Source organism: Amblyomma maculatum, chromosome 7 (genome assembly GCF_055883805.1).
Source record: "Amblyomma maculatum isolate TAMU_Amacu chromosome 7, ASM5588380v1, whole genome shotgun sequence".
Classification (NCBI taxonomy): domain Eukaryota; kingdom Metazoa; phylum Arthropoda; class Arachnida; order Ixodida; family Ixodidae; genus Amblyomma; species Amblyomma maculatum.
The window spans coordinates 142,218,052-142,240,533 of NC_139350.1; the positions used below are offsets into that span (position 1 = coordinate 142,218,052).

At 45.0% G+C, this 22,482-nt stretch overlaps 1 protein-coding gene and 1 pseudogene across 1 annotated transcript in view; both read right to left on the reverse strand.

Moving 5' to 3' along the window:
* Positions 1-22,482, reverse strand: part of LOC146184890 (band 7 protein AGAP004871-like) — a 343,551-nt gene that overhangs the window by 184,013 nt on the left and 137,056 nt on the right. The window lies entirely within an intron of this gene.
* Positions 4,178-9,411, reverse strand: LOC146184891 (uncharacterized; annotated as a pseudogene).

Genomic DNA, 22,482 nt, shown 5'->3' on the forward strand with positions numbered 1-22,482 from the left:
TTAACATTTTACTTTCAACCATTTCCAGAAATAAACTTGACTCAAATTTCTAAAAAAAAAATATATTGCTGGAGTTGAAGTCTGAGCCTTGTATACAGAGAGCAAGCTCGCTTCAGCTTAATATCAGATACGACTTGCTGTGGTGCAACCCCACCATGGCTATCTGCGAACGTCAAAGAAATACAGCCGATGCACTAGTTCCATCGCGGGACACCTCCATGACTGTGTGCAAACCTATAATGACCCCAAAGCCGGGTGTAGACACGAAGATATCGAGGAAAGTGTGAATGGGGAGGACCCAGGAGCCAGGGCAGATGGGCAGCGTTGGAGGGAAAAAGTAGACAAGGGATTACAAGGCTATGTGGCATTATGATTTGTTCTGTGGGGTTTAACGTCCCAAAGCAACTCAGGCTATGAAAGACGCCGTAGTGGAGGGCTCCGGAGGTTGGACTACTTAGGGTTGTTTAACGTGCACTGACATTGCACAGCACATGGCTGCCTTGCTTTTCGCCTCCAGTGAGAAGCGGCCGCCGAGGCCGGGATTCAATTTCGCATCCTTTGGAACATGCAGTAGCCGAGCACCTTCACTAATAATAATAATAATACTTTATTCACTTCAAAAAAAAACAATACAGGACGCGGACGCGCCAAAGCCGCAATTGGGCTTGTAGGGCGCCGTCCGGCAGCAGCAACAACCTCTGTTACCAAATCACAGAATTATTATTTTTTTTTTTTGTGGACGAAAACAGCATGAACTAGAGCTGCTCAAGCTCGGCAATAGCACCCCGTAACTGCCTGCGAGTGTTCAAGTTGAAAACGTCATCAGGCAGCTCATTGAATATACATGGGATATAAAATGACCTCACAGACATACCAAAATGAGTTCGCACTGTAGGCATGAAATATCTAGGAATGTTCCGTAGTGGAATAGGTTTAACATTAGGCAACCTAAATTCGGTGTTCCAGAAATATCTAAGTACAGTGATTTGTTTGAAAACAGTGTTAAAGGATGGCAGACCTGAAGAAAGGAATACACTTTGCAGTTTATGGGGTGTTGAATAGATTACACTCTTAGCCATATTCTTGAGAATGCGGTTTATCCTATTTTTCCATGTTTCAGAACAGTTAAAGAAACAGCACATGCCATATCTCAGCAAAGAATATCCCAAGGACTGTGCAATTAAACGTCTTATGGCAAACGTCTTATGGCAATTAACTATACTGCGCCACCCCAGTGGGGCGTGTGGCATTATGATAGGCAGTGTTGTATATTTTGTGGAGGTATCTACCAGTGTGAAGAAAGTTTGGCGGGTGAGCGAGGAAGAAATAGTCGAAGGTGTAAGAAGTAAAAGCTGCATGGAGCGCCGCCGGCTGCGGCGCTGAACTTGCAAAGAAGCGAACGGCACCTGCTCTTCGCGCCGCACCTGAGATGATTTCTCGCATTGATTGAATCAAAAACATATTCATTTACAAAGTACCGTAAGAACATGTGGGTGGGTCACAAGTCCGGCAGTGCACTGGATTTAGCTGGTGCTAGAGCATGAAATTTGACATCTCAGAAGTAGAGCTTCCGCTCTAAAAAGTTCTGTGAAGTGTGCACACATCAAACACATTAACGTCTGGGTACACACTATAGAAATTACGCTATCAGCGTTTGCTTTCTAATCTGGCCTTGTAGTACCATTTCCCTATGCTAGCTATGTGCGCAGAAGCTGCAGACGCCACACTGGTCATAAGCATCATCTGAGTGCGATGACTTGAAACGCTTTAGCCTAGTTACAGTTGTATCAGCGCGCATAAATACAATAAATTGCGGTGAAACTAGGGATGTAAAAATTCCGGAAATTCTGAAGGCTTGAAAAAAAAAACAACGAAAAAAACAACAGTTTGTTTACTGAAATATTGAAAAAATTTGAAAAATATTAATTACTCGTAATAATGAAGTGTAGCTGCATTAAAACCGCAGTCTTTTTTTCTTGAGCAGAGTGCTGCTCGTGCAAAAGTCGCGTCGCTTTTAGACGGTTATAAAAAGACAAATGACACCTTTGTTGTATCTAGAAGATTGCTGCCATGTGTACTGCAGCCTCCACTATTGCGTCTCAGAAGAAGTGGTCAAATTTAGTCTATGTGCATTTCTAGTGCATGCATAGGTCCACAGGATATAGATCACAGAAGCGTTGTTCATTCGTTCCAACATACAGCTTAAAGTGTCTAGTTTGATGAGCGGGGCCAGAAATGAGAGGAACAGCAATTTGTAGTAGTGGCGATAGGCAAAGTTCTGTTTGTTTCCGTGCCTGCCTTTCCTTAACGCGTTCTTTTTTTTCCCGTCTCATATATATTTCACTTGTGATTAGTTTATTTCTGGCAAAATATTGTGCGGTTTTCAATCTATATCTGAATTTTTCTCTGCACTCAATTATGTGGCAGTAAGGACTGACCACGTTTCCGTGTTTTCTCCTTCCTGGTACTAGTCTAGTGTTTCTAAATTTACATTCGAATCTGCTTTTTATATTCCTGTGAGTTATTTTATACTGTGGAGGTTTCTCTTATTTTTGCTTACATCAAACAGGGAACCATATCTACATGCAACATTTCTGTATGTTCATTGCGTGTTTTGATATGTGCTTAGTCTTGCTCGTGCTTTTATTTTTCGCCTGCAAATGTTAACATGAAGTTTAAAGTATGCCATATTTATCTCCAGATAAGCTACGCGTAAATAAGTATCGGACATTTGTTTTTTAATCTATACTTTAGTCCTTGAATATAAACGGCTCCTTTGTTTCTTAATCAAACCTTGGCAATTCAACGTTTACCGCCTTTTTCGTTAGTACAGTAGCCATCTGACAAAAAAAATTCTGGTTTGCGTGGGTTTTCAGTTTATTCTAGTGAATACAATACACGCACGTGAACTGCCAGTTCTCTTTATTTTATTATAAAGTTTGGTAGAAAGATTAAAGCTCATGGCATTTTTATTTAGATTATTGACATACCAAGGAACTCTAGTACTGGCGATGTGTTTGTTTCTCCCCAGATTATTCTAATCTGTTCATGTTGAGTTTTAGACCTTTTTTCTTCCAGTTCAATTTGTATGGATTGAATTTGTATTATGTTGTTTTTAAAGGGGTTGGGGCACAAAGTTTTGAGGATTTATAAGCATGTTATGGGTTTTCTCTTTATGAGGGGTGACTCACGGAAAAATCTGGAGACAAAAAGCCTTTTACATATATCTGAATTCAGCTCCAAAGAGGCGTTAAATGCTCTTCCGCCCGATCGAGACGCATCGTTAGCACCATTTAATTTAATGACGTATGCAGCTCATAAGTGTATCAATGAATACTAGTGATGTCACATCACAGTAACGTGGCGTACTATCAACGGGGCAACGACGCGCGATAGCTGCCAGCTCCTGCAATGGTGGTCAATGGGCTGATCGGCAGACGCCTCCGCTGGTGGATCGGCATCGGTGCCAGAGCGAAATCATATCACCAATGACACTTCAACCTGACTAATGTTTTTTTATTGGAAATAGAAATAAGCAAATGAAGACCATTTCATATGCTCGCGTTTCGACACTCTGCGGAAGAGGGAAAAAAACAAAACAAAATGCAGCATTTTGGCATCTCAAATTGTTTTAATAGACTAAGCATTTATTACAAAAGTTATGAAGCAAGCCTAATTTGTGCAACTAAAACTAAATAACAGCAAATAAATTATATTTTTGGCAGCCCTTTCATTGCTCTTTCCTACTTACAAGCAGCCATCTATCAATTAGCACAGAGTTTCACGTTTCTTTAAGGAAGTCATACTTTACGGTTTTCCGGTTTTCCATGCTTGAGGAAAAAACGTGAAAAATTTTTTTTTTTTAAATTTCCCGTTTTTTCCGAGCCTTTCCCTCTCTAGGTGATACTCGAATCAAAATTAATTACTCCGTGGAAGCCATTTGTATTTATTTATTACAGTTCCACTAGCAAAGGTACAGTACACGTACGTCGAGCCTGGCACGACTGCCCACACTCTATAATCAGACTCGCATGTTCTTTATGTTGCTGTTTCTTCTTCCTTAACCGAACAGTGAAGAGGTCTTGGCTGGCTAAATAGGAGCGATACTTTGTAGGGGGCGTGTCTTTCCTGGCTAGAAGGCAGCCATTGCGCCTCTGAAAGCGGAGCAGGCGCGCCGTTATTTCCGGTTGCATTGGTCACGGCGAGCTGTTTGTCGAGAGTCCTGGCACCAGGGCAGGCCTGGATGAACTCCTTGGAGTCCTTGCTGGCAGGAGTGGAGGGGGCCGCAAACAAATTGTTCGCAGTGATCCTGTCTTCTGCAGCAGGAAAAGCTGTTGTCGCTGATGGAAGAGGAAGTGGCCGCAGTTGTAGTTGCAGTGGCGCTAGTCTTGGGCGGCAGGGTAACAAAGAACTCATCCCCGACCGGATTTTTTACTTTGCAGCCGGTGAAGATGTCGCTGGTGGACGAGGCCACAGGTGAAATTGCTGTGGCGCTAATCATGGGCGGCAGGGTCGGCAAGAACTCATCCGCAAACAGATCTGGTCCTTTGCGAAGGCTGAACTCGCTGCTGGCACTTTTAGCTGTTGTCGTGCTAGTCATCGGGGGCAGGATCACAAAAAACTCATCCGGAAACGGATCCTGTGCTGTGCAGCGGGTGAATATGTCACTGCTCGATGAGGAAATGACCGCCGTAGCAGCTGCAGTGGCGCTAGTAGGCACGGTCGCAAGAAACTCATCCTCAAGCGGATCCTGTCCCTTGCCGCGGGTGACGATGTTGTCGCTTCTGGACGAGGAAGAGGCCGCAGTTGAAACTGCAGTGGCGCTGGTCATAGGCGGCAGAGTCACAAAGAACTCATCCGCAAACGGATCCTGCCCTCTGCAGCGGGCGAAGAAGATGTCGGTACTGGATGATGAAGTGGCCGCATTTTTAGCTGCACTGGCTGTAGCCATGGGTGGCAGAGTAGTAAAGTCATCCGCAAATGGATTCTGCCCTCTGAAGCGGTTTGAGATGTTGCTCTTAGAAGAGCAAGCAGCCGCAGCCGTAGCTGCAGTCGTGGTTCCCATCGGTGGCAGGGATGAGGGCACTGAGGTCACTTTTCTTCTACTGCAGATGGCATCGTCTACCGCTCTCAGCGGTGGTGGCGGGGGCAAAAAGACGTGTGGTACAGAACTGTCATCGTCTTGCTTCTCCTCCTCAAATATCTGCCAACCTCTGTTCGGCTTGAGCCGCTCGGCCAGTGGCTTCGGGAAAAACTTGAGTTCCTCAAAGCCAGTGCCCTCCTTGCCCGATGTTTCGTCCATCAGGGGGTCAAGTTTGGCAAAAAGTTTGGGCAAGGACTTTGGGGACAAGGAGACCGTCACTGGTGACAAAGTGTCGAACGGCAGGGTCGGTGACAGCACGGGAAGACGCTGCTGCGTGGCCCTAACGAAGGCTGAATATTGTAAGGAAGCGCCTCCAAAGCGACGCGGTGATGGCAGTACAGACGGTGAAAACCCCACTGGTGTTTCGAGATCATGCATCAAGGCACGGGATCGGGTGTGATGCTGTTGCCTCGCGTTGAGCACACATGATTTCTCGAACGAGCCTGAGGATGCCAGTGTGGCCGCCGCGGCTATCATCGTCTCCATCCGCTGGATTCCCTCCTGCAAGCAGTCCATCTCTAAGTGCAGGTCGAGGAGGTGACCCGCCGTCGCATTTATTTCCGCCACTGGGGGATCGCCACTTCTCCCCTCGTCTGTACTGTACATCACCTCCAGTGCCTCGCCGCGGTCGCACAACTTATTGCGAAGCGTCCAGTTCAGCATCTGCTGCCGTTGCTCTTGCTGGGCGATGCGGAGCTCGTGCTCCTTCATCTCCCGTACCACCATTAAGAGGGCGCGCAGTTCCGAAACTAGATGGGAAGCCGCTTTCTCCGTCTTGATGGCGATAAAGCTGTGGCAACCTTCCTCTGTCATGAAGACGTAGCCGCAGGCTCTGGTATCTCTCGCATCTTGTGAAACGAACGAAATGCTATCGGCAGGGTGATGGTACACTAGCGCCCAAGTCTTGGCATCGCGTACCTTGATTCCTTGGAGGGAAATGGTCACTTGTACCCGCTGCTTATGCTTGCGGGACGCTCTGACAGCCATTTTCAGCCGGGTCATAGTGTCCTGGCACATGCGCTCCCCGCGGGCCTCTGGTACCTCCTGGCTGCCAATGAGCTTGGCCCGGAACAGGATCCCTTCCCCTTCAAACCGGAATGGGTCTCCACCCTTGCCACCACTGCCGTTGCCGTCGTCGTTGCCTTTGTTCTTCCCAGAATTGCTGCGGTAGTAAGGCCAGAGGCCTTGAACAATCTGCTTCGACGTGTGATTGCTCATGTTGTCCTTCTGGTGTCCTTCTGTTCTTCTTCTTCTTCTTGACCCTATGAAACATGGCACATACCCACGCGAAGAAATTGCCAAAGTGTAGTAGAAAGCTTTAAATAAGACAATGCCATATCAATATGAAAACGAGAGCAAACTCATTTTCTCAAGCTCTGCAGCGGAAAAAACTTTGTTTTTTTTTTACATAAAAAAAAAACAGAGCACGAGAGAAGCGCAGACGCCCTTCCGCTGGCTTTCTTCGTCCTCCTCCTATCTATTCATGGTAGGCTTGGTGGCTCTATTGGCACATGCCATGGTTGCGTTCTGGCCAGGGTTCAGTGCAGGTAAAAAATTTAATACCTGATACGGACTTCAGATATACTAAGAAGTTAGACTCTCGGGTGCTTCTAATATTAGGCATCACCTGAAAGCACCTGGTGTCAACATAGCTTACGAATTACGAATTAGTTTTGCTAAATTATTGGAAAATATTTATAAATATTAGGGATAGTATTCAACGAATACAAGTAATAAAAATGCATGTAGCTTGTAGGTGTAGCCCATGCTGCATGGGGACACGCGGGTGGCGTTTTCGTCGCCAGAAGCCCTAAGCCAGGCCTTCACTCCAGGCTGTCTTAGATGCGGCGCCGAGGCTTATGACCCAAATTACTTAGTTGAAAGCCAACAAATACCCACTGATTAATTTCTTTACATATCAATGTTGTGTGGTTATTCCCGATCTGGAGCTCGAAGCGATGCGCAAGATGATGACATACCACTTTTTGAAACGAAAACCTCAACGCACTGCTCCTAAAGAAGCTAAGCTTATGACATATAAAATACTAATTCGCCGCATTCTCGAGAACGCTTGCGTTTTTTGGAATCCGTATAAACAGTATAACATCAACTAACTAAAATCTGTACAGAAAAAGGGTGTGCATTTTGTTTGCAGATTTGACATGGCCTTTTCATCGTCTGCTTTTCTTCCCTAACTATGCCTGAGTACACTTGCTGCACGTCGTCATATTGAATGTCCCAAATTTTTGTATGTTTTAGTCAATTCACCCCTTCCTTACTTTTCTTCGGGAAACAATTTTCACATTTTCCAAACCTTCATCTACAAGGCCCACAACGTCCTGAACATTCGCTCCTTTTTGACGCGGAAGAATGTTTTTAGGTATAGTGTTTTTTTCATCATAACATTGAAGCATGGAATCCTTTATCAGGCAACATTCGCCCATTATTATTTCAGGAGTTCTTAGAAGCCTATTCGTGATGTTGTAAATTTACTTTCTGTGTTTCTTTCTTTTGCACTGTACTCTACTCCTGCAACGGCATCACCTAGGCTGCAGTATGCAAAAATAAATTTACTAAAGCATGAAGTGAGAAGAAATTTAATTCTTTTTTTTCATGTAAAGCCAAAACTGAGGGCAACAGACGTGCGGAAGCTCGCTATGGGCAAGACCTCCGGTAATGACGTGTGCATGGACTCTGTGCATATTGTGAACTGCCTGCTTTACTACAAAGGGTCGTGGAATTGTTTCCCTTCATCACTGCCAAAATAACGACCACGCAGTAGGTAATCACTGTCTTTTCATTGCAGCAAGTTGAGAGGCAAAACAATGCACACGACATGACTCAATACCGGTTGCAGTTCAAACAGCGCCGTAGGCATTGGACACGTCATCACTGAACTTCACGTCTGTATCCAAGTTCCTGCGCATCACTGTTGCTCAGTACGTTTTGTGCGGAAAAAACACCCTATTTCTGCTGCAGAGCTTGAGAAAATGAGTTTTTTTCTTCGTTTTCAAATTGAAATAATTATCTTATTCACAGCTTACAGCTTCCCATCGCACATACCATGCAACTGCAAGCACCAAAAATTAATAATTCGGTGCTGTTAGTTATGTACGTAATTAGAAGAGTTTTGCCGCATATAGGGTCCACCGTTCCTAGTTTGTTCCTGCAAGAGCATTTTATTGAACAGTGGAAAGGAAGAACTGCTGCCCTTCTTCCGCGGACGGCGTCAATGCCTCCTCAGAAAAGCAGAGCCACACCTCTTCGGCGGCATAAATTACGGCTCAACTGTCCCCGGCAGACTCTGCCCACGTCCACCTTCGCGAATTGATGCCCTCTATCTGCCGGCAGCTGCACGACCTCTCGACCGCCTTCGCCGCTACGATTTCCCGCACCATGCTGCCCTCCACCCGACAGGAGTCGCTGCTGGATACGGGGGCTTTCCTGAGGGCTCAATACAGTTGGTTGAGGCCATCGAAATCCAGAGTTCTGAGTGGCCTACCGATACCACTCGGGTCGTAGAGGAAAACCGTCTCCGTGGTGCCGCTCAGGATTGGCACCAGTATGAACGTCAGCATTCCTCCAGCTGGTCGGCTCGGTCAGCAGCCCTTGTGGCCACTATCGCCCGTGTTCCCAGCGCTCATAATGCGACGTATAAGCGCATGCGGCCGCGGCACCAAGCACAAGATGAGGACATCGCCTACTACATTTATGTGAAGCCTGGTCTTCAGGCCTGCGACATCTAGTCAGTTTATAGTTCATGGACTGCACGATGCTACCCCTGCGTCAAATTTAACCACTGTGGAGACCGATGGCCTCCACACTTTCGTTAATCGAGATGCCGCCATGGCTTTCCCGCAGCGCTGAAGTTGATTTACGTGCGAACGACAGGATGACATTCATAAATACTGTTCTCAAAATGCCCGGCAGAGAATCCACATCCAGAACCACTCTCTTTCCTTCCTGCGGGTGCATGTGGGGGCATTAGAGAATTAAGCCCTCTCATCGCAACCGGTGCTGAATGCACGGACTAATTGCAGCGCCTTACGCCGGTTCCTCTTAGTCATTGGATCTCGGCCCCATCGCACTGCTTAGGAAGAAGCGCTGTGCCCGTGGGCACTGTAGACCCTAACTTTCGAACAGAGGCGGGCAGCAAGATCCTCACAGCCATGCTGGAGTCTGCAGACTTGCCCGCTGACCTCCCCTTCGGTGCCGACTACCTCCTCTCGGCAGACGTGTATCTCATCATATGTGGCGCAGACACCCATGCCTTACTATCTCCTGCCTTCCCACGATATACCCTACCAAAGGTGAGCCTCTCGACCATGGAACCTTGCTCCCCCTACTGCGCCGAGACGGGACATTTTCACCGTGAGTAAAACCACCTCGTTCTGGAACAATTTTACTAGTACACCGCATACCGGCCGACAATCGCCCGCTGTAGCGTACCGCTGCGACGCTAGGCAGAGCGCGAGCGCACTGTTATAGCTGTCCAGGTACGAGACATACTGGCCTCTGGCGTAGCAATATGGTCATTGTTTAGCCCTTGGGCCACACCCGTTCTTCTGGCACGAAAAAACTGGCACTCAGATTTTTTAGTACAGTACATGGAACTCAATGACCATACCATTCCTTACACTTACCCGCTTTCCTCTTAATGACGGAATTGACACATACCGGCATGCCAGATTCTCTTTTCTAGACCTGCACTCCGGGTATCGGCAGATAAACGTCACTGAGGTCGAAAAGTATAAGTCGGCTTTAAGTACTCCTCCTGGACTGTACAAATGTACGCGCATGCTTTTCGGACTGCGCACGACTCCAGCACTATACAGCGCGCCATGAATATAGTGCTCGGCTCACTCAAATATCAAGCCTGTGTGGTCTACTTGGATGTTATTTTAGCTGTCGGCAAGAACGAGGCTATCTCCATTTTTTTATTATTTGTAAGATTGTCGTATTTTACCACCCTGCTTGGACCTGAGCAAGGTCTGCTGTATCGAATAAATAAATAAATAAATAAATAAATAAATAAATAAATAAATAAATAAATAAATAAATAAATAAATAAATAAATAAATAAATAAATAATCAGGATACTGCAAGTCTGTACGAAGCTGGCTTCCGATTTAACTGAACCGCAAGAAACGCCAGTTTGGTCTGATGTGTTGCATCTGGGTTACAGGATTTCTGCCCAAAGATTTCACACATTTAATCAACGGATAAGCGCCGTCACAAACTATCCCATACCCTCCAATAGGCAGCAGCTGCAGACGTTCCTGGAAATGGCTTCCTGTCTCCGCACATTTGTTGCTACCGTTGCCGCCACAGCGACTCTCATCACAAATCTCTTGAAGAAGGGCGGGAAATGTGTATGGGAGGAGAGGCAGCAAATAACTTTCCAGACTATCAATGATCAACTGACTATACATGGCCTGTGTTTAGCCTCTCACGAACCATGGTACACAGAAGTGCACACTGACGCCAGCCAGTTCACCATTGAGGCGGTTCTGCATGACAACGGCTCTAAAGGGTTCTGAGCATATCGTTGTATTAGGGTGCCTTGATGGCCAGCCTTGCATTCGGGGTGGAGACAATGCTCTTCCGCGGAGGCCTGTTGGGTGCCACTCTCCTGTTCTGCTACATGAGTGCAATGTTGTGGTGGATGGCTGTGATAAGTAAACGGTCGCTGTCGCGCAGACTTCCGCCAGTTCTGTACTTCACTAAGACAGGGTGATGCCAGAGAATATCGGGGAAGGGAATCGGGGTTAGTTACATTAAAGGATACATTGTTTCGCAGCCCGTCTGCTGTGAAACGTGGTCCCCTGTGAGCAGTTGTATACTTTCGGGAGAGAGAGCTGCAAATCCTTTTGCTAATCTTTGTCCTCGGCAGTCGAAATTACGGATACTTTTTTACCCTTAGGGTGACTATTTTCATCTGCAACAAAGCCGAACCCTTGCGTCGGTCTACAAGGAAAGGCATAATATGGTGAAAAAGGAGTCGTAACGCCGTGACCACACTGTCAGTAAAAATCGTCGGGAATGTTTCTGTTCCGACATGCCACCCGAGAGTTGTTTTTTTTTTTTATTTCCTCTTGATAGCAGCCGGGATAGGATTTATGACCTGAAGGATAAATCCGATGACCGAAGCAGGTTTTTTGGTTAAAGCTTGGAAGGAGCACCTTTGTTCCTCAAAATTCCATTTGAACAGCTGCAGTTATTTGAGAATAAAACTGAATTGACATTTTGTAAAATAAGGTTGCCGAATGAAAAGAACACTGGTTCTTGGGTCATTTTATAGGCTTCCTGGTCCTTCGTTGCAGCGACTGGTTTGTTTATCTAAGTTTTTTAAACAGTTAACAACGGTTGTCGTGTTCTAGAGGAGATTTTATTCTTCCGGATATTGAATGGTCCACTAGCGAGCCAAAAGAAACAGCTCGAGGGAGTTTATATTCAACTTTGTTTTTATACAATGGACCAAAATAGCTTTTCAGAGTATGTTCGTGACTGATCGCGAAGTGACGGAAATGGCCATTTGCTTGACCTGTTTCTATGTTACTTGCCTGATGTATGCAATATACGGGTGTTGCCAGAGCTGAGCGACCACAATATTGTTCTCGCAGATTTAACGGCGGTATAAGCGAAGGTTGCGAAAACACCCGATAGAAAGCTTTATGCCTATAACAGGGCGGACTACGAGGCGAACAACGCCGCTTTCGAGACGTACTTCCCAACATTTGATGCCCTTGCGGATAACCTAAATATAGAACAAATATGGAATAATTTAAAACAGAAACTGATATTGATCTACGCAAAGCTTTTGTGCCGTCTAGAATCATATCATGTAGAAGAGCTCGAGACAAACTATGGTTTAATGCTCACTTACGTCCATTAATTCGAAAGCAGGGCCGACTGTGTCAGAGGTACAAGGAATCAAACTCGTCGGAGTGTTTGGACTTGCTGAAAGGAATAAAAATTGAATTCAGACGAAAATCCTGCATTGAAAAAGACTTGTATTTTTCGAATCTAGCAAAAAGCTTGCCAAGGACAGCAAAGAATTTTGGAGATGCGAAACGTAACTACTCTGTACCAGTTTAAAAAATGCTACGGAAATCATTCATCGCAATGAGGAGAAAGTTGAATGCTTTAGCCGCTATTTCTAATCTGTATTTATGCCATCTAGTTCATGTGAGATCTCTCTTCTTTTCTCTGTGGGATTTTCCGTATGCCGGAAGTCACTTTCTGTGCTAATGGAGTCTGTAAATTGTTGAAAGATGTGAACCAGGCCAAGACGTGTGGTGCTGATGACATTCCCGCCGCAATTGCAAGAAATTGCGCGATAAGTTATATTTTACTTCAAGTGGTTGTTTCAAAAGTCCCTCATTGAAGTTGTCGTGCCTTGTGATTGGAAGTTAGTGCGAGGTATTCCTATTTATAGGAGTGTTATGAGAAACTTCGTTCAGAACTAAAGACAATTTTCCTTGACTAGTATCCCCTGAAAAATTATGGAGCATGTAATATATAGCTGAGTCATGACTGATTTAAACAAAAATATTCTCCTATGTTCCAGCCAACATGGATTAAGGAAAGGTTTATCGTGCGATACACCGTGCGATACACATTTGGTAGAGTTTACCCACGATTTTGCCTTGGCAATTGATAAGAAACACGCCGTTGACTGTGTTTTCCTAGATTTCCGCAAAGCATTCAATGTAGTGTCGCACAGCCTGCTCTTTACCAGATCAGAAGCTTATAAGCTTAACTATAATATTATGAAGTGGATTGTCGAATATTTGTCATTACAGAAACAGACTGTTCTGAACGGTGTTTTTTCCCAATACACACCAGTGACCTCGGGAGTTCCCCAAGGCTCTGTGTTAGGTCCTCTGTTGGTTTTGTTATATATCAATGATGTTTCAATTTGCGTACGGTCTTCATTTAGAATGTTCGCTGATGATTCTGTTGTTTACAGAGTGATGAGTGCCCATTCTGATTCACAAGTCTTGCAAGATGATTTAGATACATAGCAGGTTGGTGTGCGCGTTGGGACATACCATTACATATAAATGAAACTGCTCACGTCACCTTTACAAGAAAAGGCGCTTACCATCCATATAGGTACAGAATTGGTGACATAACTTAGGCACAAGTACGGAATTTAAATATCTGGGAGTCTTTTTTACATCTTATTTACGGTGGAACAGGCACATTACCTATACTGCAAATAGAGCAGCATCAGTTTTGAGTTTCTTGAGGAGGAATTTCAGTCATCTTCCAGGTAGCCTAATAAACCCAGCTCAACTTCAGTCATCTTCGACCAATACTTGAGTATGGGGTGTGTTTGTTGGGACCCTCAGAAGCTGAGCTTATAGGCAAGTTAGAAAAAATCCAGAACAGGGCAGTCAGATTTGTTTTTGGAAATTACAGCCGGAAACTTAGCATGGCAGAAAGCAAACATGAACCTAAATGGCAAGAGCTAAAGAACCCAAGAAGAAATGACAGATTAAATTTTTTTTCATAACATTTATTACTCTAAAAAAGGTGTCAACCACGCAAAGTATATCCAGGCCCCAAATTATATATCGAAGCGAATGGACCACGATTTGAAGGTCAAGGAATTTTCTTGTAGGAGTGACGTTTTGCGTTACTCTTTTTTTTTTTTTATAACTGTCCGAGAATGGAACAGTTTGCCATCAAGTACTGTGTATATGCCGACGAACGATGTTTTTTTACCATGCATTGAAATAATATGTAAAGTCAGATTTAACGTTTGCAGCCCCCTTGCTGTAACGCCCTACGGGCGATGCAGCTATCCAATAAATAAATAAAAATAAAGCAAGTGCTTGCGAATGCCTTGAAGTAGGGTTTTTTTTTTTCAGGCAGCACGTCCTTCGCGACTTTTACTAGTTTATGATTTTGTTAAAGCAAATTACTGCTAATGAATATTCCCGATTGCTTCGATTCATTTCTTATCTATTCAGGCTTAATGTTATGCATTATTTAAGCGGTGGTGTGAATGTGTATACTATATTGTTTATTGCGGAGCGCTGAACTGGTGGAGAACGAAGAGAACTCAGCTGGCCAACGGTTGCTCGTCCTCCACAAGAGTTCAGCTCAACGTCTTTGTTCTCTTTCTCCGCTCCTCTCTTTATCTTCACCTTCAGGTCTGCTACATTTCCCCCTGGACCTCCGAAGTACCTCCGGCTGGGTAGTTAGTCGTTCCCAAGGGAGTCACAAGGCTTCATTCGGACGATATGGGCGACTTCGGTTGCGGCTGAGCGACGGCCACTTGCGCTCATGAGTGCTAACAACGTCGCGGACGCGGTCAACGTAAGGGCCCGCGTGATGCGGCGACATTTTCTGCGCTAAACCACGCTTCCGGAGAGGCCGCCAAAGCCAAACTAAGTCTCCAGGTGCGTGAGACTCGTGGGGATGTCGGCGGTCGTACTGAGCTTTGGAACGCCCTTGAGAAGCGAGATTCCGCAAACGACGAGACGGTAAGCTTATTCGGCCCGAGACAGAGTTTCGGTGTGCGCTGTTGTTATAGGAGTACGGAAGCACGGTGTTCATAGAATACTGAGGGGCATAGAGAAGAAAGAACTGTCTATAGCCGGTCGTCTCATGTGTTGCAGTGTTGAAGACGAACGGTATAAAAGGCAAGATGACATCCCAGTTCTTCTAGTCTGATACTATGTGCATAGAAGGCATGTTGACGAGTGTGCGGTTGGTGCGCTCTGTCAAACAATTGGTTTGAGGGTGGCATGGTGTGGAGTGTCGAAAATGCGAGGCGAAAAAACGGAGAAACTCTTCCAAACATCTTCCGTAAACTGGCGACTTCGGTCACTGAATACCTCTGTCGGAGGTTCATGGTGCAGGATGGCAGAGCGGAGCAAGAATAACAACATTAGATGAGCGGTGGCCCAAGAGCGGCCGTTTCATACTAGCGAGTGAGATAGTGTGCACAGACCATGATCCCATGCTCCTCTTTTTAACTTGGTCTTCAGGGTGCTACAATAACAAGAAACGACCGCTAAATGTGGCTTAACGGGAGGTTTCAAGCGGACAACAGCGTCATAGTTGCCGATGTGTAAGCTGCGTTTTGCGGACCTGTCCTATCTGCAGAAAATGTCAAGCGAGTTATTTTACAAATAAAATTAGCAAGGTTTCAACTAAGGCTCAACCGAGTTAGACGTGCGAAACACGGCTTAATTCAATGTAGCTGTTGGTCGATTTTTTTTTCTGCTCAAAGTTTTTATTTGGTTCCGCTCTAGGATATACACATATTAGGTGACGTGTTCACGGTTACGGCGTCTCCTCTCTCGCTCCAACTTAACCCGCTGGACTAGGCGCGCTTCTTCGGCCGAGACAGCACCGGCGATCCTAGCGGGGTCTGATGTGCCGTAGCAATTGCGCGGTGCGCCTGTGCGGGCAACCATGGAGCTCAGCAAGATGTTTTCGTTTGGTTTGTCGACTTTAAGGTCCCAAAGCGACTCAAAGCAAGATGTTTATTTTATTAATTTTTCTTGTGTATGTTTGGTTTTACTTTTTGTTTCATACCACAAATTATCAGGGATTAATATTTTACTATATTTGCTATTATTTACCATCATCAGTATTCATAGTTTTTTACATACCCTACTAACACTTTTATTACGTGTTGGCATACAGGGAAATAAGGCTCAGCATCTGTGGCGCACACCCTGAAGTCCCGATTAGACCTTGTGAAACAGTGCATTCACACTAAAACCGTCTGCATGTCTTCACGGAAAGAGATACAGGGAATTCCAAAACCCTTGATGTAAATTAACGATACCTAATTGGTTTGGAGGAAATGTTTTATTTGACCTTGTGGACTGACTAGGTTTAAATAGGGGCTGCACTTTTCAGATTTTAATTTCATTACCGGCGCTGATTTTTAGGTGGGTATTACAGAAAGCAGTATTTTTCAGGGAATATATATTCTCGATGCAATGATTTTTTACGCAAAACAATATGGCAATGTTCGGTGGTTCATAGATTATGTCGGCGTTTTTTAACGGCAACTGCTCATCGGTGATTAAGATGCATATAATAGGTCTTGGAACTGTGTAATACGATAAATTGTTGTCGTCAATAAAACGGGTTGTCTTTATTTACACGCTGTATTGAGCCTGAGGGCGACAGCTAAGGGACATCACTTGTCTGTTTTTTTATGACTTATGGAACTTCTGAATCGTGAATGTTACAAGGAAATATTTTCCGCAACACTCATTCCCGATTGCATATTCCCATTCCCCGAAATCTGCAGCAACGGAAGTGCCGGGTGCGTCACTAAAAAATAAAACACAACAAAAAGGAAGTCAGTAAAGCCATATGTTTTGTTGAGTACAATAGAGTACATAAACAAAAATGCATAAGCAATAAAATAGTTTGCTGGATTAAAACTGCTTGCAGTAGTGCTCTGATCATGCCAGTTGCGTCACTCACGCCATCTTTGTTGAATCAAAACGAATAAGAGCGCATTTAAAGCCCGCAGTTCCCGTCGCTCGGTTGAAAACTGTTGAACGATATTCTCCATTTCCCTCTGTTATGTTGATTACAAAATTTTTGCCAAGTTTCATTTGTTTTCGTCTGCAGCTGGCCATTATGGACTTATTAGGTTCGCATCAGGTATGTGGTACATCCGAGGCCGCAGTACTCAAGCACATATCCATACTGCAGGTTCAGTATTGGAGACAGTATCTGATGAGACGGACCAAGTAGCTCTGATTCAAATTGACCTGGCGAAGGCGTTTGATAAAGTTCGGCACTATTTCTTGTTCGCAGTCTTGGAGTATGCAAATATTGGCGATGTTTTGATCAAAGGCATAAGAAAGGCTGTGCTATAAGAACTCGTATACAAGACTAATTGTTAATCAGGAGCTAACGAAGCCAATACTACTGGAATCATCTGTTCGTCAAGGATGTCACTGTCTCCATTGTTGTTTGCCTTATATCTGAAACCCATCTGTCTCAGTATTATTAACAGCGCACTTATCCGTGGTTTCTCTCTGGCTCAAAGTGAAGTTAAGATTTTAGCCTTTGCCGATGATGTCGCCCTTTTTTGTTTTGACAAAAAGTGTGCACTTGAGGCTTTACACTTGGATAAAGAGTTGTGTGATGTATCAGGTGCGGCTCTTAATTCAGATAAATCCAAGGGCTTTTGGTTGGGTCCTTAGGGCACTAGGCCAAGCCAGTTTGGCGGAATATGCTGGGACTGCAGCCCTCTTCGGTACCTAGGGGTTCCGCTGCACCAAGTTCGCAACAGTGCAGCCTACTGGGATTCACAAATCGTACCTATGCGGCGACAAACACAGGCTTGGATGGGTAGGGAGCTCTCAGTGTTTGTTAGGGCACAGGTCTCGAACATATTTTTGTTTGCAAAGCTTGCGTATGTCCTTCAAGTCCTGCATTGTGCGAGGAGGAAGATACAAGTTATACACAGAATGTTGCAATATTTGTGTGGCGCTCTCAATGTGATTCACTGGAGAAGGTAATGGCAACCCACTCCAGTATTTCCTGCCAAGAAAACCCTATGGCCAGTCACAATACCATTATCGATATGGCGCCGGAAGATGAGCCCCCCAGGTTGGAAGGCGTCCCACATGTTACTGGGGATGAACAAAGGGCGATTCCTAGTAGCTCCAGGACGAATGAAGCGGCTGGGCTAAAGCCAAAAGGACGCTCAGTTGTGGATGTGTCGGGAAGCGACCGGAAAGTCCGATGTTGCAAGGAGATATATCACATAGCAACATGGAATGTAAGATCTATGACGCAAGGTAAACTGGATATCGTCAAGCGAGAAATGGACAGATTGAACATTGATATCTTGGGTATCAGCGAGCTCAAGTGGACCGGAATGGGAGAATTTAACTCCGGCGACCATTATGTCTTTTATTGTGGGCACGAATCCAAGAGAAGGAATGGGGTCGCTCTCATAGTAAACAGAAGAATTGGCAAAGCAGTGCTAGGGTACAACCCCAAAAACGACCGAATGATTTCACTTCGGATCCAAGGTCACCCTTTCAACATAACAGTTATCCAAGTCTATGCACCGACCACTGCTGCTGAAGAAGCTGACGTTGAGAGATTTTATGCGGACCTACAATGCCTTTTAGACTGCACCCCATCATCAGACGTCGTTTTTCTCATAGGAGACTGGAATGCTAAGGTCGGGAGTGAAGAAATATCCGGAATTACAGGCAAGTTCGGTCTTGGTGAGCCAAATGAAGCTGGGCAGAGGCTAGTAGAGTTCTGTCAAGAAAACAACCTGACCATAGCGAATACTCATTTTCAACAGCACAAGAGGCGCCTGTACACATGGATTTCACCGGACGGTCTGTACAGGAATCAGATCGATTATATTATTTGCCGGCAGAGATGGAGAAGCGCTATACAAGCAGTAAAAACAAGGCCTGGGGCCGATTGTGGCACCGATCATCAGCTTCTTGTTGCCAAAATTAAGCTTCGATTGAGGAAAACGCAGAAAACTAGAAGGCCTTTCAGGTATGATCTGGATCAGATTCCATTAGAATATGCTGTGGAAGTGAGGAATCGATTTCAAGAATTAGATCTAGAAGACAAAGAGCCCGAAGAGATGTGGACTGATGTTCGTGATATAATACAAGAAGTTGCTACTAAGGTAGTTCCAAAGCAAAAGAAATGCAAAAAAGCAAACTGGTTATCTGAAGAGGCTTTGCAAATAGCTGAGGAAAGGAGGATGGCAAAAGGTATGGGGGAAAGAGAAAGATACAAGGTTCTCAATGCGGATTTTCAGAAAATAGCAAGGAGAGATAAGAATGCCTTCCTGAACATACAGTGTCAAGCAGTTGAGGACAACAGCCAATTAAGGAACACAAGAGCTCTGTATAAGACAATCAAAGATATCAAAGGAAGCTTCTGTGCTAAGCTGGGCGTGATAAAGGACAAACGAGGCAAGGACCTCACTGAAGCCTCAGAGATAAAGAAGAGGTGGCAGGAATACACAGAAGAACTGTACAAGAAGGACCCGGATGTGCAAACCCAACATAGGACGGTTGTGATTACTGATGTCGAGCCGGGCATCCTGAAGAGTGAAGTTGAATGGGCCTTAGTCAGCCTTGCTAAGAACAAAGCTAGCGGAATTGATGGTATTCCAGCTGAGTTGCTTCAAAACCTCAACCACGACGCTGTTAACACACTGCGTACATTATGTCAAAAGATTTGGACAACCCTGCAATGGCCACAGGATTGGAGAAGGTCAGTTTACATCCCCATTCCAAAGAAAGGCAGTGCCAAAGATTGTTCCAACTACCGCACGATTGCGCTTATTTCGCATGCTAGCAAGGTGATGTTAAAAATCCTGCAAGGTAGGCTGCAGCAGTATGTGGATCGGGAGCTTCCGGACGTGCAAGCTGGGTTTCGCAAGGGCAGAGGAACTAGAGACCAAATTGCCAACCTTCGCTGGATCATGGAAAAAGCAAGAGAGTTCCAGAAACCCATTTACTTCTGCTTTATTGATTATGCGAAAGCGTTTGACTGCGTAGATCACAACAGATTGTGGCAAGCTCTCCAAGAGATGGGAGTTCCAATTCACCTCATCTGTCTCCTCAGGAACCTTTATGAAGGGCAAGAGGCCACAGTCAGAACTGGGCATGGTCTTACTGATTGGTTTCCGATTGAGAAAGGGGTGAGGCAAGGCTGCATACTGTCGCCCTGCCTATTTAACCTATATGCAGAGTGCATCATGAGGAAGGCCTGTCTGGACGAGTCATCAGCTGGAGTGAAGATTGCTGGAAAACGTATCAACAACCTTAGATATGCGGATGATACCACTTTAATGGCAGAAAGTGAAGTGGAACTCAAGAGACTACTGATGCGCGTACAAGAAGAGAGTGAGAAGTTTGGGCTTAAACTGAACATTAAAAAGACGAAGATCATGGCGTCTTGCCCTATCAAGTCCTGGAGCTTCAATGGACAAGAAGTGGAAGCTGTGACAGATTTTCTGTTCTTGGGCGCCAAGATTACCTCGGAAGGAGACTGCAGCCATGAAATTAGGAGACGCCTGCTTCTGGGAAAGAGAGCAATGGTTAGCCTTGACCGCCTAGTAAAGAGCAGAGACATTAGTCTGCCAACCAAGATCCGTATAACCCGTGCTATGGTCTTTCCAGTTGTGATGTATGGATGCGAGAGTTGGACTGTGAAAAAGGCTGACCGCCGAAGAATTGACGCGTTTGAATTGTGGTGCTGGCGAAGACTCTTAAGAGTTCCTTGGACTGCTAGAAGATCAAATCAGTCGATATTGTCGACCATAAACCCTGACTGCTCATTGGAGGGTCAAATTCTAAAGTTAAAGCTCAGCTACTTTGGTCATCTGATGAGAAGAGAGGAGTCGCTGGAGAAAGATTTGATGTTGGGAAAGGTTGAGGGTCGCCGGAGAAGGGGTAGGCAGCGAACGCGATGGTTAGATGGCATTCTCGAGGCATTGCAGATGAAGCTATGTGATGTTAAGAAGATAGTGAGAGACCGGAAAGCGTGGCGTGACATGGTCCATAGGGTCACGAAGAGTCGGACACGACTGAACGCCTGAACTGAACTGAACTGAACTCAATGGGAGCCCATGCGGCGTGACAACTTGTTCCTTCCCTTATAGTCTGGTGGTGTGGGCCTTGTTCACCTGTTCCTGCATCAACCTGTTTCCCGTTTTTTTTTTTTTTTTTCATTTTCAAATCGGCAAACCACCCGTGTCTCGTAGCTGTGCTCATTCGACGTCTCAGTCCTGATATGCCTTACTTATTCGCACTGACTGGGCAGGCTCGTGAGGGGGCTTTATGGGGATTCCTTGAGGAGGTTGCTGACACAATCAATTTTCTCACTGTGCACTTCTCTTTAGATTACCACTATGGCCTCTCGAGAAAGCAGATAACTTACGTTCTTACTCCTCCACCATTGTATCTGGGGTTTTTGGACACCAGTGTTCTAAAGCCTCTTAGGCGAATGTGCATTCATGCAGCCGCAAAAAAGTTTTTTGATTTTTGTTTTCAAACTACACACAGCGTCGCTGCCTGTCAAGACATTTCTTAATGATAAGGACATATTTGTGTGCTGGATGGTGAACTGTCGTCTGTGTAGCGTGCCCGAGACAACTGATCATTGCTTTATTCTGTGTCGAGATGCTATGTTCTTGGGACATAGAACGAACTCTTGAGAAGGACATTGAAATTACGCCATATAGTATTAGATTTTTGCCTGTTGACAAAAATTCTGTTATGCCGTGTGATCTATTTGTGTTAATGGGACTGTTCAGACTTTGAAAAAGCCGTATGATGGACAGACATTCCGAGCCACCAAGGTCGTCCAAATCCGTGTTTCGCGAGAAGTGTGCTTTGGTGAGAAGTGTATATGCTGCACGCGAAGACCCTCCAAACTGGCTATCGTACCTAGATGCATGTGTGTGCCTCCCTGAATTTTGACGTTTTCGTGGCACTGAAGCGTCAGGTTAGGGATATGGCGGGCTGTTATTACGAAGCCCGATAACTTGAGATAGGAACAAGTTTGAGTAAGTCAAGTTTTTATTTCTTTCGCGGAAGTTTTCCCATGCAATAAAGAAGAAAAAAAGCGTCTTGGCGCAATGAATTTACACTACTTATCTGAGCTCTAAATCATGTGTTCGAATCTTGCGTGTGCAATGTTTTTATTTTTTTTTAAATACTAACAGATTTTCTTGGGTGTGTTCCCCTTTATTGCATAATGCAATTTTTTTTTTATTCTTAACAGCCGCAAAACCTGCCGCGAACACAGCCAGGAGGTGACGGTATGACAACGGTTATATTATGCAGTTACCTTCACCGTAATCAATTCCTGCCTTCAGTGAGTGTATGTTACCTTTCGGTTACGTTCAGAGAAAACTCTCAGCCATAATAGCCGTTTAACTCCCTGAGATACAACTAGTGAGGCGAAATAAGTTGCGGGACACTACCATTGAGAAAACGGAATAACGCCGCACTGATATCCAAGTTAACGTATTCATGTATCAAAGATATCGGACACCACAGATTTATTAAGCTCTCTACTGCAAGTAATTTTAATCCAGAAATCTATTTTAATAATAGCGCATTTCTGTTTCCGTACGGCGCTGTATGTTCGAACAAAGCGCAAGGTTGTGTTTTATTTTTCAGTTACGCACCCGGCACTTCTGTTACAGGAGATTTCGGGGAACGGCAATACACATCTCGATTTCGTGCCTGTGTCCTTCATGCGTGCTGCTGATAAACCTACATGACCGGTTAACAAATCTCGCTTCCTTTGTAAATTGTCAACTTTTCCCGCCGCGGTGGTGCAGT